The sequence below is a fragment of the Macaca nemestrina genome, chromosome 8 (assembly GCF_043159975.1).
Source record: "Macaca nemestrina isolate mMacNem1 chromosome 8, mMacNem.hap1, whole genome shotgun sequence".
In the NCBI taxonomy this organism is placed as follows: domain Eukaryota; kingdom Metazoa; phylum Chordata; class Mammalia; order Primates; family Cercopithecidae; genus Macaca; species Macaca nemestrina.
This window is the reverse complement of record NC_092132.1, coordinates 20405139-20420907: the sequence shown is the minus strand read 5'-3', so window position 1 is coordinate 20420907 and position 15769 is coordinate 20405139.

The window sequence follows — 15769 nt, the reverse complement described above, 5'->3', positions numbered from 1 at the left end:
TTACCATATGCTTTTTATTCCTGTTATGTCCCAGAGCCCAGTTTGCCAGTGGCTTTTGAAGCAACTTGTCCACCTGTATAGGGTCTCACTCTGTGGCCCTTTAAGGACCCCGTCTACTTGCTTTTTTTGAGTTAGCACTGCTTTGGGAGGAGGAGAAATTCTTCCTTGCCATTTATGAGTTCTTACCCCCAAGCCCCAAGTCCTCCAGAGGTTTTTCCTTTACGTCAAGAGGACAAATAAACATTGCCCTCTGGAATCCCAGGGCTGCCGTTTTTGTGAGCACATGAAGGCTTTCCATGAATATTCCTCTCGCTTCCTCCCACTTCCTCCTGTAGCCTCCATTTCTCTAATCACTTCCACGCCCTTTTCAATATACCTCAAGACCTTCAAGATCATATTCAAAGGGAGGGAAGTCCAGCCTCCTTGCAGCAGTTAGCTGAAAAACAAGCTTCTCATCTACTTAAAGAACATGGGAAATGGGTATCTGAGAAAAGAGATAATCATTTTGTTGCTAGAATGCCAAGCAAGAGTCACTATAAGGTCATGGAAACTAGAATATAGGCCAGCCCGAGGCCACAGGTGCAAAAGACCTAGAGGACAGAGATGAAGGTTGGTCCCAGTCTATCAGATTACCATTAGAACAGAGATGAAGGCCAGGTTAGGGGCACATAGTAAGACCAGTTTATTCCAGAACCCCAAGGATGAATGGGGATGGGGCCTGTTCACTCCGGTATCTCCTTTGTTCTGAAGTGGGTAATTGTGATGAGATGGGAGGTTAAGGGTATATAGTAAGACCAGTTCATTCCAGAACCCTAGGGATGAATGGGCAATGCCTGATTCAGGATAACAGGAAAATAAGAAGGGATGCCTTCTTTTTCCTTTTTTTTCTCCTCTATTCTCTCTTCGCAGATGGGTAATCATGTCTCCATACCACAGGACATGCCCCTCAGATGCATCTTTCCCAAGAACTGGGAAAAGTTTAATCCCTCATGCCTTAAAATCAAAACCTAGTGATATAGGAGTTAAAAAGAAATTGCTTAGGCAGTTAGTGAGGATAAGAGAGTCCTCAGTAAGGTTTCCCTTTTAATGAAAAGCAGCCCCCAAATCATTTCTTTTCTAACAAAGAGCAGTCTGGAAAATCGAGCTGTAGACATAGATAAGCAAGTGGAAGCTTGCACAGGTAAATGCCAGCAGCTATACCAATAGGAAAAGGCTACCTGGGGGCCAGGTATGTTCAACATGAAGGTTCCCTCTTCCCTTTTCTTTGTCTCCATGTGCGCAGTAAAAAAAACAGGCAACATGGCACCAGCCAGGTAGAGACACCATCTACATAATGAAAGATTAGGGTGGGATGGCCAGCCTCTTTGCACTATATAAAGGGTACACCTGGTCTAACCAATCTCTTGTGCCCCATGTAAACCAATTCCTCGAGCTCATCTCTAAAACCCCGTGCATTTCACCGTGAAACTGGAAGACTCACTCCAGAGCCCCTCTTTCTCTGCAGGAGAGAGAGCTTTTCTCTTACCTATTAAACCTTTGCTCTTAAACTCACTTCTGTTTGTTCATGTCCTAGATTTCTTTGACTTGAGACGATGAACCTCAGGTAGAAAAGAAACAAATTCTGTGTGAATATAATTGCTAAAATTAAAGTGGTATTATTCAGTTTATCCACAAATTATATATTGAAATAAAAATACATGATTTCCTTACAGCAGTGTTCTGCTCTTTTTTTTTTTTTTTTTTTTTTTTTTTTTTTTTTTTTTTGATACAGAGTCTCTCTCTGTCACCTAGGCTGGAGTGCAGTGGCACGATCTCGGCTCACTACAAGTTCCACCTCCCAGGTTCATGCCATTCTCCTGCCTCAGCCTCCCAAGTAGCTGGGACTACAGGCACCCACCATTGCACCTGGCTAATCTTTTGTATTTTTAGTAGAGATGGGGTTTCACTGTGGTCTCCATCTCTTGACCTTGTGATCTGCCTGCCTCGGCCTCCCAAAGTGCTGGGATTATAGACATGAGCCACCGTGCCTGGTCAGCACTGTTCTGCTCTTTAACAGAAAATTGTGAAGGGTTATAAAAGGTTTATGAGAATCTTACCTTATGGTCAAACTGATTAAGATTGAATAGATTTGTCTATAAGGTTTTATTAAGAACTGGGTTTGACATCAATAGTATGCTGATGCAAAGGTAAAATCCGGCTTTCTTTGGGTATTTGTATAAATGTGTTATTGGTATGTATTCCAAAATTATTCAAAACTCCTATAATTCTGATATGACTTAGTATATGTTAGCAGTAATAATTCTTATGTTAAATTATTGTGTATAATTCTTACATTAAATTATGTTAACTAATTACCACTGAGGTAACAAATTTCCTTGTTAATTGTGTCTTTGACTGTGGATCCCCTAAGACATTTTGTCATCCACAGACAATTGTTGCCATGTTTTGATCCTCTTTAAAAGATGGTTTTATAATCAGCTATAAAATTCTGACAGGTGCTGGTGAATGCAGGTTTCTGATAACTCTGGAGGCTGTTACATTAAAATGGAGATAAAAGAACTTCCAATACTCTCTTGGAAAGTTAATGTGTTCATAAATATCAAGCAGAACAGGAATTAACTGAAGTAATCTTTTTAAATGTTTACTTAAAGCATTGTTAATCCTTTATTTTTCAAAGTCAAGAAAACTTTTCTTTTGAGCCATTTACAGCATTTAACAATTGAGTACTCTTGTAAACAAAATTTGGAGCATATTTGTTTCTCTCACCTGATTTATCCAGAATTTGGAAACTGTTTGTGAGTATTCCTATCTTATGGCAATATAGTTATTTGCGTAAGTTCAAAAAGAATCTGTTTTCTTTCGCAACAGGGCACAACTGGAGAAACTGGTTATTTTACCTAGGCATGGACCAGAATGGTGTGCTTTCCTTTAAGGAATCAAAGTTGACTTATAGACCCAATAAAAGCCCCTTGGGAAGACTGGCCTCATATCTTGTCTACACAGTAACTATATAGGGTTCCTGACCTGCAGTAAATAAAGAATGTCACTTTCTGACAGTCCCAGGAGCTCCAAGTTATCTCAGGGTCTCAAGAGGAAAGGAATTTACCTAACTCATATAGGTATTTAATGGCACAAACCCATAGCTGAGCTTAAGGCTTTAAAAAGTTTTATCTGAGGCTGGGTGCAGTGGCTCACAATTGTAATCCCAGCACTATGGGAGGCCGAGGTGGGTGGATCATGAGGTCAGGAGATTGAGACCATCCTGGCTGACATGGTGAAATCCCATCTCTACTAAAATTACAAAAATTAGCCAGGTGTGGTGGTGGGCACCTGTAGTCCCAGCTACTCAGGAGGCTGAGGCAAGGAATGGCGTGAACCCAGAAGGCAGAGCTTGCAGTGAGCTGAGATCACGCCACTGCACTCCAGCCTATGCAACAGAGGAGACTCCATCTAAAAAAAAAAAAAAAAAAAAAAAAAAAAAAAAGTTGTATCTGAGATTCCTTGTGGAGCAAAGTTTCATCAAAGTCAATTTTAAAAGAAGCCTATATGGCAAATAATTATTCTTGTTGTGCTTTATGTAAATAATCAGGCCAAGTATAATAAGACTAAAGCTTATTTTGCAAGCAAGTCAGTCCTATCATAATTTGTTGTTAATAAAAATGAGGGCTGGAGACAGAAAAATTATGTTTCGAGAACTATGTTATACTTGTTATTAGATTCTAGTCTCATCAGTTGTTTCTGAGTTTTTGTCTGCAATTTAGACTAACCTTGCTTATTCTTGTGAACCAACTAGTGACTGCAGTCCAGAAGAAACAAGAGGGATGGGTAATGTAAAAATCTGGATCAATATGGTAATTCTTGGCCCATATTAGAATCAGCTAGCAACGTTATGCACTCAATTAGCAGGAATTACTATAGCCACCAGCTACCAGAGCATATTGGCAGCCTCGTGATTTTTTCGAGCTGTCCTCATGCCCTTTTTCATTTTGAAATTCTTCCAAATCTAATAACCTGATATGTCTCCTCTTACTTCAGGCCATCAAGCTCCAGATGATCCTCAGTGAGGGCTGCCATCTTCTCAGTATTTAAGAGTCACTCTTCTACAGGGGACTCCTAGACTGTCCATCAGTGGACATGACAGAGGCAAAACTCTGCCCGTCTCCCATAGACTTGACTGAATACTACTTTCACCAACCCGGGGAGCCGCCCTGCCCTGACAGCTAGCAAGAGGCCGAGACCCACAGAACAACGACCTCCACTCCTCTGTCAGCAGGAAGCAGTTACAAAAGACTGATCTTCATCTATTTTCCTGATTGAATTAGGGTCTTGGACTCTTGGAGGGTGGTAAATGTTATAGTAGGTAGCTAGTCAGACATGAACAGGGAAGAAGAGACCCCCAACTCCACCACCACCAGTAATGTCAGGTGACCATCAGATGATGGTCAGGCAGTTGTTAATTGTCTCTCTAAAATAATAACTAGTCTCAGCCAACACCAGGAAAAGGCAGTCACCCAATAGGTAGGAAACACCTGAAGATAGGGATCAGAAGCTTCCTGATAAGATGTCAGGAGGTGAGCGAATGAGCCCAAGCGTGCACAGTAAGAGGCAAAATGGTAGAGTTTAAGTGATATATGACCTTCTAGGAACATGCAAACGGTAAGGGAAGAATGCCTCATGTGGGCATGTGTACAACTCTAGTACACACACTGCACATGCGGCCCCTCCCAAGCACTGGGAGGTCACTGACGGTGCAGACAGCCCACCCCAAGAGAAGAATCAGGGGGAGAACTAATGCAATGCTGGAAACATGCCAATGTATAAGACCCCAAGTCGAAGGTCAAACCACACAGTTGATCTCTCAAGTCACCCTGTTGGCCCTCTTCCAAATGTACTTTACTTCCTTCCTTTCCTGCTCTAAAACTTTTTAATAAACTTTCACTCCTGCTCTAAAACTTGTCTCAGTCTCTTCCTCTGCCTTATGCCCCTTGGTAAAATTCTTTCTTCTGAGGAACCAAGAATTGAAGTTGTTGCAGAACTGTACGGATTCACTGCCAGTGACAAATGAAGCTGATGTTCACAGCTTGCCCATGTTGGCTTGGATGAAGGAAAGCAGGACATGGGTATCCAGGTTTCTTAAGATATAGGGTCAGGGGGTAGGTCTATAGGACTGTCATATGGATAAGATTTGCTGTTTGCCCAGTGGTCAAGTCTTAAGACAGAGAGCCCCAAACCCAACCACCAATACATAAGAGGGTTTGGGTTCAGAGTCAGAGAGACCTCGGTTCAAATCCTTGCTCTGTGACCTAATTGCTAGGTGAGTTTGGGCAAGTCATTTACTTTTCCTGCAGCTTTGTTTCTTCGTCTGTAAAACTGACATAACAATACTTCACAGTTGATGTGAGGAAGTTGATGTGAGGAAGAAATGAAAGGAATTGCACACAAAAGACCTGATATGTAGACTAGCTACCATAGTGGTAGCTGCAGCCTCAAATACCAGTTTCTGTGAGTATTAGTGTTAGGCACTGTGAAATCTATTTTGGCAACTTTGCTGTGATTTGGAATCTTTCCCAATTCTTGGCTGTTCTTGGTATAGAAGAGTTTTCTGGACTAAGTGGCCTCAGCCTAGTAAACTGTGATTCTGTTTTGCCAGTTAGGCCTCTGTTAAAGATTAAACAGATTATCAGGCACTGTTCCTGATTGCCCTCCCTCGAGGAAGGAACTTTTTGTTTAGAGTAGTCCCTGCCTTCTAGCCAGGGAGAGAGGAGCTGTCATGGAATGACCAACGCTCTAGGTTTTTCATCCTCTGCTGCCTCCTTTGGCCTCTCTGTAGCCCCAGCTAGGTGAAGTCAAAGTGGCCTTCCAGGTTCCTTAGCTCCCTTCTGAATTTCCCTACAGAATTCCACAGCTAGCACTCTGGACCTAGCGCAGACTAATAATTATCTTGCGTGCCACACCCAGCCTTCCTAAAGACCTCTTTTTCCTGCCTTCTCACTTGAGTCTCTGAACTCCCCCCTGCGCTATCTACTATCAGCTTCTGGCTGAGCCCCATAAGAAAGCAGGAACTCACATAGCCTCCTCTCACCCACCCTCAATCTTGCTGTGTATTTGCTAGCTTGTTTACTTTGGACAGCATGATCCTTCAGGCTTTCGTCTTATTTCACCAGCTCATTTAACAGGTGTTGCGCGCAGAAGGTTCAGAATAATTCTGGGTGAAAACACAGTTCTTAATATTCAGGCACAGAACTACAGTGACCGTGATTTTAAACTTAGATTGTGTTGGTATATTAGTCCATTCTTGCACTGCTACAAAGAAACACCTGAGACTTGGTAATTTATAAAGAAAATATGTTTAGGCCAGGCATGGTGGCTCACACCATAATCCCAACACCGTAGGAGGCTGAGGTGAACAAATTGCTTGAGCTCAGAAGTTTGAGGCTAGCCTGGGCAATATGGCGAGACCCCATCTCTACAAAAAATACAAAAATTAGCCAGGCATAATGGTGCATGCTTGTAGTCTCAGCTATTTGGGAGGCTGAGGTGGGAGGATTGCTTGAGCACAGGAAGCAGAGGTTGTAGTGAGTTGTGTGTGTCACTGCATTCCAGCCTGGATGACAGAGTGAGACCCTCTCTCTCAAAAGAAAAAAAAAAAGAAAAGAGTTTAATTGGCTCGAGTTCCACGAGCTGTACAGGAAGCATGATGCTGGTATCTGCTCGGCTTCTGGGGAGGCCTCAGGAACCTTACAATCATAGCGGAAGGTAAAGGGGAAGTAAGAGCTTCACACAGCCAGAGGAGGAGGAAGTGGGGGAGGCGCTACACACTTTTAAACAACCAGATCTTGTGAAAACAAAAACAGCAGTAGGGGGATGTTAGAAACTACCTCCATGATCCAATCACCTCCCACCAGGCCCCACCTCCAACACTGGGGATTACACTTCACTATGAGATTTGAGTGGGGACACAGATCCAAACAATATCAGTGAGTTATTTGTTTTATGACTGTGTGATAGGAGTAACATCTGTGCTTCTCCATTACTCCATTTTCCTGTAACCATTTGTAATATTATGATTATATACACATGCGTTTTTGTCCACGGTCCCTGGCTCATATCTCCCATAACCCTTGTTACAGTCTTTTGTTGTAATGTTGGGGTGTTTTAGGCCTCAGAAGCAAGCCTCAGGAAACAGAATCTCTGACCTTCCCCTGTCTTCCTTTTACCTGCCCAAAGCAGGACTCTAATCTGATTGTGGCTCAAAAGATCCTCATTTCAGAGAGGAGAGGGTCCTGCCCCATACTCTGCTACACAGAGAGGACAGGAAGAATCTGGACAGGACTTGCTGGGTTTCCACACTCAGTCTACAAGTATGAGATCATACTCTTTTTGTCCAATCACATTTCCACAGGTTTGCCAATCATTTCTGTGTAATGAAGCCTCCCGAAAAACCCAACAGGGTAGGGTTCAGGAGCTTCCAGATAGTTGAACACATGGAGTTTCCTGGAGGGTGGTCCCCAGGGAGGGCTTGGAAGCTCTGTGCCGCTTCCCCCATCCTTTGCCTATGCATCTCTTCATCTGTATCCTTTCTAATATCCTTTATAGTAAACCCATAAATGTATTTCCCTAAGTTCTGTGAGCCACTCCAGCAAATTAGCAGAACCCAAAGACAGGGTTGTGGGAACCCCAAAGTAAAGCCAGTCAGTCAGAAGTTCTGGAGGCCCAAACCTGTGACTGGTGTCTGAAGTTGGGGGTGGTCTTGGGGACTGAGCCCTCCATCTGTGGTTTCGCAAGCTGCCACTAGGTAGATAGCATCAGAATGGAATTGAATTAGATAGCATCCGAATTGAATTGAATTGGTGTCTGCTGCAGAATTAATTGCTTGCTTGCTGGTAGGGAGAAATCTTCACATATTTTAAGAGTCACAGAAGTCTTCCGTGCTAGCTGTTGTTTTGGAGGTGAGAGTGGAGGAAAAACATCGTGTGAAGAGTTTTTCCTAAACATCTTCAGCTGGCCTCCCCTCACCACACACGGTGTCACGCAGGCCATTACCCGTGGCTGGCAGGACCTTCCTGCTCTACCTCTGAATTAATGCTTTGTAATTCCTAAAAGAGGGGATTGGATGAGCTCACCTTTTCATCTTTTTCCCTTGGTCCACATCGTAAGGAGTTGCTCAGAATGTGGACTGGCTGCCTTGCATCCAGTACACACATCTAATCCAGTCGGGTTCAGGCGGAAGTGGCAGGCTCAGTTGGAATAAAATATGGCTGCTGTGGTGCCCCCTTCAGCAGAGTATTCAATGTCACAGTTTCGCCCTGTAGGGGCATTGGGTATGAGCCAAATGCTGGTCCTACTGCAGGGTAAAGTGCAAACCTGGATTCAGGTCGTGGCTCTAAGTCATTTAACTTCTCTGTACCTCAGCTTTGTCATCACCACACCTCCCCTCTCAACTATCTAGAGTCATTAGGAGGCCTAACTAAAATCATATGTGAAAGGGCTTGGACAATTTCTAGGTGCTTCACAAATGTAATAATACCGACACGTTTCTTCAGTACCAAGACACACATTTTTTATTGCATTAAAAAAAATCAGAATCCTCTTCCATGCTCACCAGTTGTTGGCAAAATTCAGTTCTTTGTAGCTGTAGGGCTGAGGCCTTCAGCGCTTAGAGGCCACTCAGTCTCCTGCTATGTGACCCTCTCCATAACATGGCAATGTGCCTCTTCAAGGTCAATAGAAGAGGGTATCTGCAGCTGGAAACCTCTCAGACTTCTTCCATCTCTGACCTCTGAACTCTCATTTGACGAGTTTACCTGATTAGGTCAGGTGCACCTAGGATAATCTCCCTTCTGATTAACTCAAAGTCCTCTGATTAGGGGCTCTAACTATATCTGCAAAATCCCTTCACCTTCATCATATAACATAACTTAATCAAAGAGCAAAATCCCATCATACTTTCAAGTCCTATCTACCTTAAGAGGAGGGGCTTAATTGGAGTGCATACACCAAGGGTTAGGAATCTTGGGGCTGTCTTAGAACTCTGCTTACCACAGTCACTAAAACTCTAGGAAATGTGGCAGAATTATAAGGAACATTTATTATGACTCCCAGTTTCCTTTTGTATCTTCCTGTACCACCTGACAGCTGTGCCCAAAGTGACTCTCCAGACACCTCTAGTAGAAAACTTATTTTTAAAATTCTTTTTATAGCCTTTCCTCCATTTCCTTCAGGTCACAGGGTGGCAAATAAATTTCATCTTGCTCATCAAACCTGCTGATAGATAGTTGCTGCCTAGTGTCGCCAATGAGAAGGATTGTTAGATTGCTTTTGGGGGGGTTCCTCAGAGAATTAAGCCCTAATACACAAAGGTGCTGAGTGTAATGGATTAACTTCCCTCTTGTGCATCTACAATGGGACTACTTATGTAGCACAAATTAGTTGTTCCTGTTCTCTGATTCAGCTGAGGAACGCTGGTTGAGATCAGGCAGGCTAATCAGTTACTGGCATCTGCCGTGGGGGCTAGCGAGGGGAGTGACAGCACAGGTGTCGCGAACTTGCCATCCCTGATCCCCAGCTTTTGGGCTGTGGTGCGTCACCATCCCAAACCCACCCCTCTCTTCAAATGTCTCCCAAGGAGATTCCAAGACCTCTACTGCGCTGTGTACAGAAAACATAAGAGAAAGGATCCTTCTAATAGATTGGTGCAAAAGTAATCGCGGTTTTAACCATTAAAAGTAATGGCAAAAACCATGATTACTTTTGCACCAACCTAAAATAAGAGCTGATAAGCTAAGACATCTCTCTCTTTGCAGTTACTTGCTGTCTCCACTGTGCTTTTCACTCTTCCTCCTTCTTCCAAATGTTAGGAATATGAGTCCAATAAGAAATATATCCATAAAGCAAAGGCATTCCGGTGACCCCTGTATGCATCATGACTGTCCACCCAAAGCCTGGCATCGCCTTTAGGAGGTCCTTAAGACACAACTGTCAGTAATGAGAAAATCTAGACAACTTCAGTCAAATCAGCAGACATCATCCTTACCTCTTCTTTAGCCTAAACCTGGTTACACACTTTTCCATGGTAACAGTCAAGCTTATTTACACTGACTCTCTTGTAAATACCTAGGGTGTTTGTCTCTGTCTTCTACTAGCCTGAGTTTCTTGAGGGAAAGGGACTTGTTCTCCTTTTAATCCCTGCTGCCTGGCATAGGGCTCAATTCATAGTCACCTTCTGGTAAATTCTTAATGGAATGAACACATTAATGAATGAACTTAACAAAAATTTATTCCAGGTACCCAGGACGAAATAGCCTGTTTGGTTTGTCTGTTTCTTTCTTAATAACATCCAAAGATGCTACCTCTCTCCTCCCTTTATCTTTATGAGACAGTCTGGTTAGATGGCAAGGAAAAGAAAAAGTGGGAAGAAGGTAAATGAATTACACCAGGATCTGAAAGGAAACAGATAATGCTAGTGATTGTTCTTGTCAGCTTGTAATAGGCAGGATATAAATACATGTTAGAGAAGAGGAAATTCAAAACAGATACAGGGAAGCAGGTTCGAAGCTTTGAAGAATAGTGTGTTCAGAACCTGCTTACTCAGGCAATTAGATCATGACCCTAGGCAAATCATGTTTCGTTTTGCTGTCATTGTTTTGAGATAAAATTTTGTAAGCCCGGGAGCCCCACCCCTTCCTGCTCGTTTCTTTAGGGAAGAGATTGTCTATCAAGGGGTGAGGTTTGGTTTAAGGATAAGGGCTTTCCCCTTTATCGTGAGCCCAGGTTGTTGGAGAGGAGGACTGCCTTTCTTCTTGGTGGCCCCCTAATCCCACCTTTTGTGCTAAACCTTAATTTTTGAAACATTCATGAAACATAAAACCCGAGATTATAGCTTTCATTAGACCTACCATGGACAACTTAAATTGATCTTGTTGTTGTTAATGTAGTTGTTTTCATCTAGGAAAAAAAAGTCAATAACACACAGATTGGTATTTTGAGTTCAGGAAAATGACTTCCTTTGACCGTGGCAACTTGTAACCAAAGGACTCAAAGTCCTTTATCCTGCTATCCTATGAACTAGAGGGTAGCTACCGTAGACGACAAGATGGAGCATGAAAATTGTGCTTCCTGGAACTCCAGGGGTTCGGAAGCCGTCACTGTGCAAGGGAAACCAACAGCCTGATGCTGGTGTCTGGTTAAACTCCACACCAGAAAGACAGGGTTTGCAATGGGAAACGGAGGGGCAAAAGTCAAGTGCTTGGCTATCATGCGGCTAGCAAGCTTGGCAAAATGCAGGACACAGAGAGAAATTGTTAAGAGCCCAGCCAGCTCCTGCAGACCTTATGTTGCTGCCCTGCACCTCCATGCGTCCTGGTCGCCTGAGTGCTGTGTTCCAACTGTGGCAAATGCCACTGTCCCTTGTTCCTAAGAGCTCCCAGGAAGAACTCTGCAGGCTCAGTCTTTTTTAAATGGCATGCAGAGCGCACTTAATGGCTAGTTCATGATGTCACACACGTCCGTGTGAAGAGACCACCAATAGGCTTTGTGTGAGCAATAAAATTTTTTAATCACCTGGGTGCAGGTGGGCCGAGTCCGAAAAGAGAGTCAGCAAAGGGAAATAGGGATGGGGCAGTTTTATCGGACTGCGGTAAGCAATGGAAAGTTACACTTAAAAGTGGTTATCTATTGCCACCCGAGGAGGGGGTCACAAAGTGCATGGTGGGGAGATCATAAGACTCATTGTCCAGAAGAAGAATGTCACGAGGTCAATCGATCGATCAGCTGGGACAGGGCAGGAACAAGTCATAATGGAATGTCATAAGGTTGGTCAATCAGTTAAGACAGGAGCTGTCCGTTTCACTTGTTTTGGCACTTTTTGGTTGCCTCAGGCCATACGGATGTTTACGTACAGGCTTGGGCTCAGAAGCCTGACACATGAAGCAAAGCACTTGCTTACATCTGTTATCCTCCTCTACAGGAGACAAACTTGCATATTTTATTTATTTGTTTGTTTGTTTTTAGATCTAGGGTCTTGTCTGTTGCCGAGGCTGCAGTGCAGTGACATGATTGTAGCTCACTGCAGCCTTGAATTCCAGGGTTCAAGCGATCTCCCCAAGTAGCTACGACTGCAGACATATGCCACCACTCCTAATTTTTTAAAAAAAATACATATATGTTTTTAGAGACAGCATCCTGCTATTTCCCAGGCTGGTCTCGAACTCCAGAACTTGGGGGCCCTAGCCATCCTCCCAAGTTGTTGAGATTACAGGTGTAAGCCACTGCACCTGGCGGTTGTGTATTAGATATTTAGATGTGCAGATACAGTTGTGTATTAGATATTTAGATGTCTAAATACATGGGCTCCAAGTCCCTGATTTATTTCTAGAGCAACTGGATAAAGGGCTCAGGAAAACTTCCTCAGCTGGCTTGTGGTGCTAAAGAAAGATTTTTCTAGAATGGAGTCCAAATTAATGCCCAAATGCCTTCTATGGCCAGGCTGGGAATAAGTGAGAGAAGAGATGGGGGAGATTACAAATTCAGTTATTTGTGTTTTTGTAGAAAGTAAAATGTTTCCTCTTCAAAGTTTCCCTTCTTGTTAAAGAATAAATCATAAGTGTTAGAAATAATAGCTTTTTTAAAGACTAATTTTCTTCAAGCCTCCTTGCTTTGTGCTAACAACTCTTTGTTAAGCCTTATCCTGTGTAACAGTTGGACATGATCACAGGCACATTCCAGTTCAAGCTTATGCCCCTTCCTTATTTGAAAATGTTATTGCTTCCTTAAACATTTTGTAAGCAACTTCCTCTCCTTCTTTTTTCTTCTCTGCACTTACCTATTTAGGAAAGTTTTAGGCTATTAGCAAACCGGGTGTCAGTTTAAGACTGTGAGGTCCCACTCCAGCCAACAGATACAGGATACAACAGTAAGGACGACCCAAATGCAAAAGGATAAATATGCTTTTCCTTGGTTCAGGGGTGCTCTTACCATCATTCCATCTGTAACTAAGCACCCTTTCTGCAGAAAGTAAAGATTGCCTTGCTGAGAGATCTTTTGTCTCTGTGCTGACTTTTCTTCAAGGCACCAATTATCTATTTCTAACAAATTTGGTGACAATTATACAGGGATACATTCTCCTTCAGGGGTGTCTCTAGTCCCCTTTCATGAGGGGGCACCCCAGTGCCTCTTGCAGTGGTCTCAGGGGTAAGGGTCTGAGACCCACCCGGTGTGACGAATAAGCAATGCGGAAAGAAACTGGCCAGCAACTTGGGGTAAAGTATCCTCACATACCATGGCTAGTACTCTGTGCACAGACCAAGGAAGGAAAAGCCAAAGGAGCCAGTAAAGTACTTCCTTGGTGGTCAAATTCTGGAGGGCTGAATATGTGTGTGCGTGAATGATCACAGACAACCCTGCTTGCAGTATTGTGTGGATGGTTACAAGTCCTACCGCTGGATGGAATGAGTGGGTCCTCTCTGCAGTTCCATAGCTACCCCATATGGCTTAGGGCAGATCCTGCTGTGGGATTTATACTGGCATGCCAACACTAAGAGAGGCCTAATTCTCCCTTGGGGGAGTGGCCAGAGAGGACAACATAAGTGGGAGGTGTACAAGGGACCTTCAGAGGGGGAAAGGGAAGAAACAGGTCAACCTCCCAGGGCAGGCAAGGCAAGACACTCCCTGGTTTGAAGGGTTGAGACTTCCAGGGCAGGCAAGGCAAGACACCCTTCGTTTGAGGGGTTGAGCCTTCCAAGACAGGCACAGCAAGACACCCCTGGTTTTAGGGGTTGAGCCTTCTGCTAATTTCAGGGATTGAACCTCAAAAAGAGGTGAGAAATCCGCACCGGGGGGATTTGAACCTCAAAGAGGTGAGAAATCCCCATTGGTGGGAGTTGAACTGTTATAGGTGGGTCTTTGTTCTTAGAGCTCCCAAGATGGTGGCTGCTGCTCCCAAGATGCGGAAAGCCGCTCCCAAGATGGCAGCAAGCCTTTTGTTCTCTGACCTGGGGTTCTTGGACTTATGGATTCTTGGGCCATGTGGTGAGTGTTATAGGTCTATTAGAAGCCATGGGTCACGGAAGAGAACCGTGGAAACCAGTGACTAGTGTTCAGCTCAATTAGGATGAACCCGGGCATTTAGCCATGCAGGAACAATGACTAGCCTCTAGCCTGAATGGGAGCGGCAATGGACACCTCACTAGATCAGAAACACAGTGGACACCTTGCCAGATCCGGAGGGGGGAAAAACAACAGTGGGTCTGCGATGGCAGCATTTAGCAGTGGGTGGACAGCAAGCAAAAGTTCAGCTTGAGCCGGAACAAACACGGACCAGAAGAGTGTGCAGTTGCAAGATTTAATAGAGTGAGAATAGAGCTCCCATTCAATGGGAGGGGACCCAAAGGAGGTTGCCACTGCTGGCTCGAATGCCTGCATTTATATCCCAATTACTGTCCCTCCCCCTGTGCTCTCAGGAGATAGATGATTGACTATTTCTTTACCTCCTGCTTTTAGCCTAATTGATATTTTAGTGAGCTCTCTTTACTATCTGATTGGTCAGGTGTAAGCTGAGTTACAAGCCCCATCTTTTAAAGGTGGGTGCGGTCACCTTCCCCAGCTAGGCTTAGGAATTCTTAGTTGGCCTAGGAAATCCAGCTAGTCCTGTCTTTCAGTCCCACCTCTCAACAGGAAAACCCAAGTGCTGTTGGGGAAGTTGGCCGACGACCACTCTAACTGCTTCCTGCTGAATTGGGGCGTAGTAGGGGTCTTGCAGTTGAGATTTCCTTGGGAGGGGTGCCTTCGATGTCATCAACATCGGAGCATGGGCTAGCAGGCCAGTCCAGGGGTCTGTGATTGATCTTAGTCATAGATTGCATCTGGGGCTCCATTTGAAGAATAATTTGTAGTTTTACAGCTTCAATTCTGGAAGAGACAAACTTAACAAGGAGGTTAAAGATACAGGGATTGAAATGTATGGCCTGAAGTGCAGGGGCATGTGGGTGTGGGTGGTGAAAGTGGGGTTTCCTTTAGAAAAACTCCTATATAATGGGGCATCAATATTTCCAGGAAGCCGTGCTCTCTATAGAAGCTCTTGGTAAGGGGAGCTACTGGTATTACAGTGGCATGGAGGAGGTGCAGTGAGAGTGCAAGAGGGTAAGAGAACAGTAAAGAGAAAAATATGACAAGGGAGGGCCATGAGGGTCTATGATTCTAGTTACTTTCCTCAGGGTTGTCACTTGAAGAGCAGATGCAGGTCCTCTAGCAGTTCACAGGAATAACTAGTGTTGTCTCCTGGAGTGAGGGGATTACTTTCAAGTATTCCATTATTACTGACCACTGCACACCCCGCCTTTCGAAGTCCTTTTTCTACAAAGGAACTTCCATCAGTATACAAGGTGAGGTTGGGATCAGTCAAGGGAACCTCTAGAAGGTCCCCTTGAGTGGCGTAGGTTTGAGCAATTACTTCTTGAGAGTTATGTATCTTTTCTTCATTGCCTGGAAGAAATGTGGCTGGTTAAGAGTTGCACAAGTGTGCAGTTGCAGCACTGGCCCTTCAAGTAACAGAGCCTGATATTTAAGCAAACTGTTGTCTGACAGCCACAAGTCTCCTTTAGCAGTGAGTATGCCATTCACATCATGAGATGTCCACACAGTAAGGTCTCTTCCCTGTATCATTTTAACTGCTTCAGATACTAACACTGCTACTGCTGCCACTACCCGTAAACAGTGAGGCCAACCCTTTGCCACTACATCAATTTCCTTACTCAGGTATGCCACGGGTTGCAAG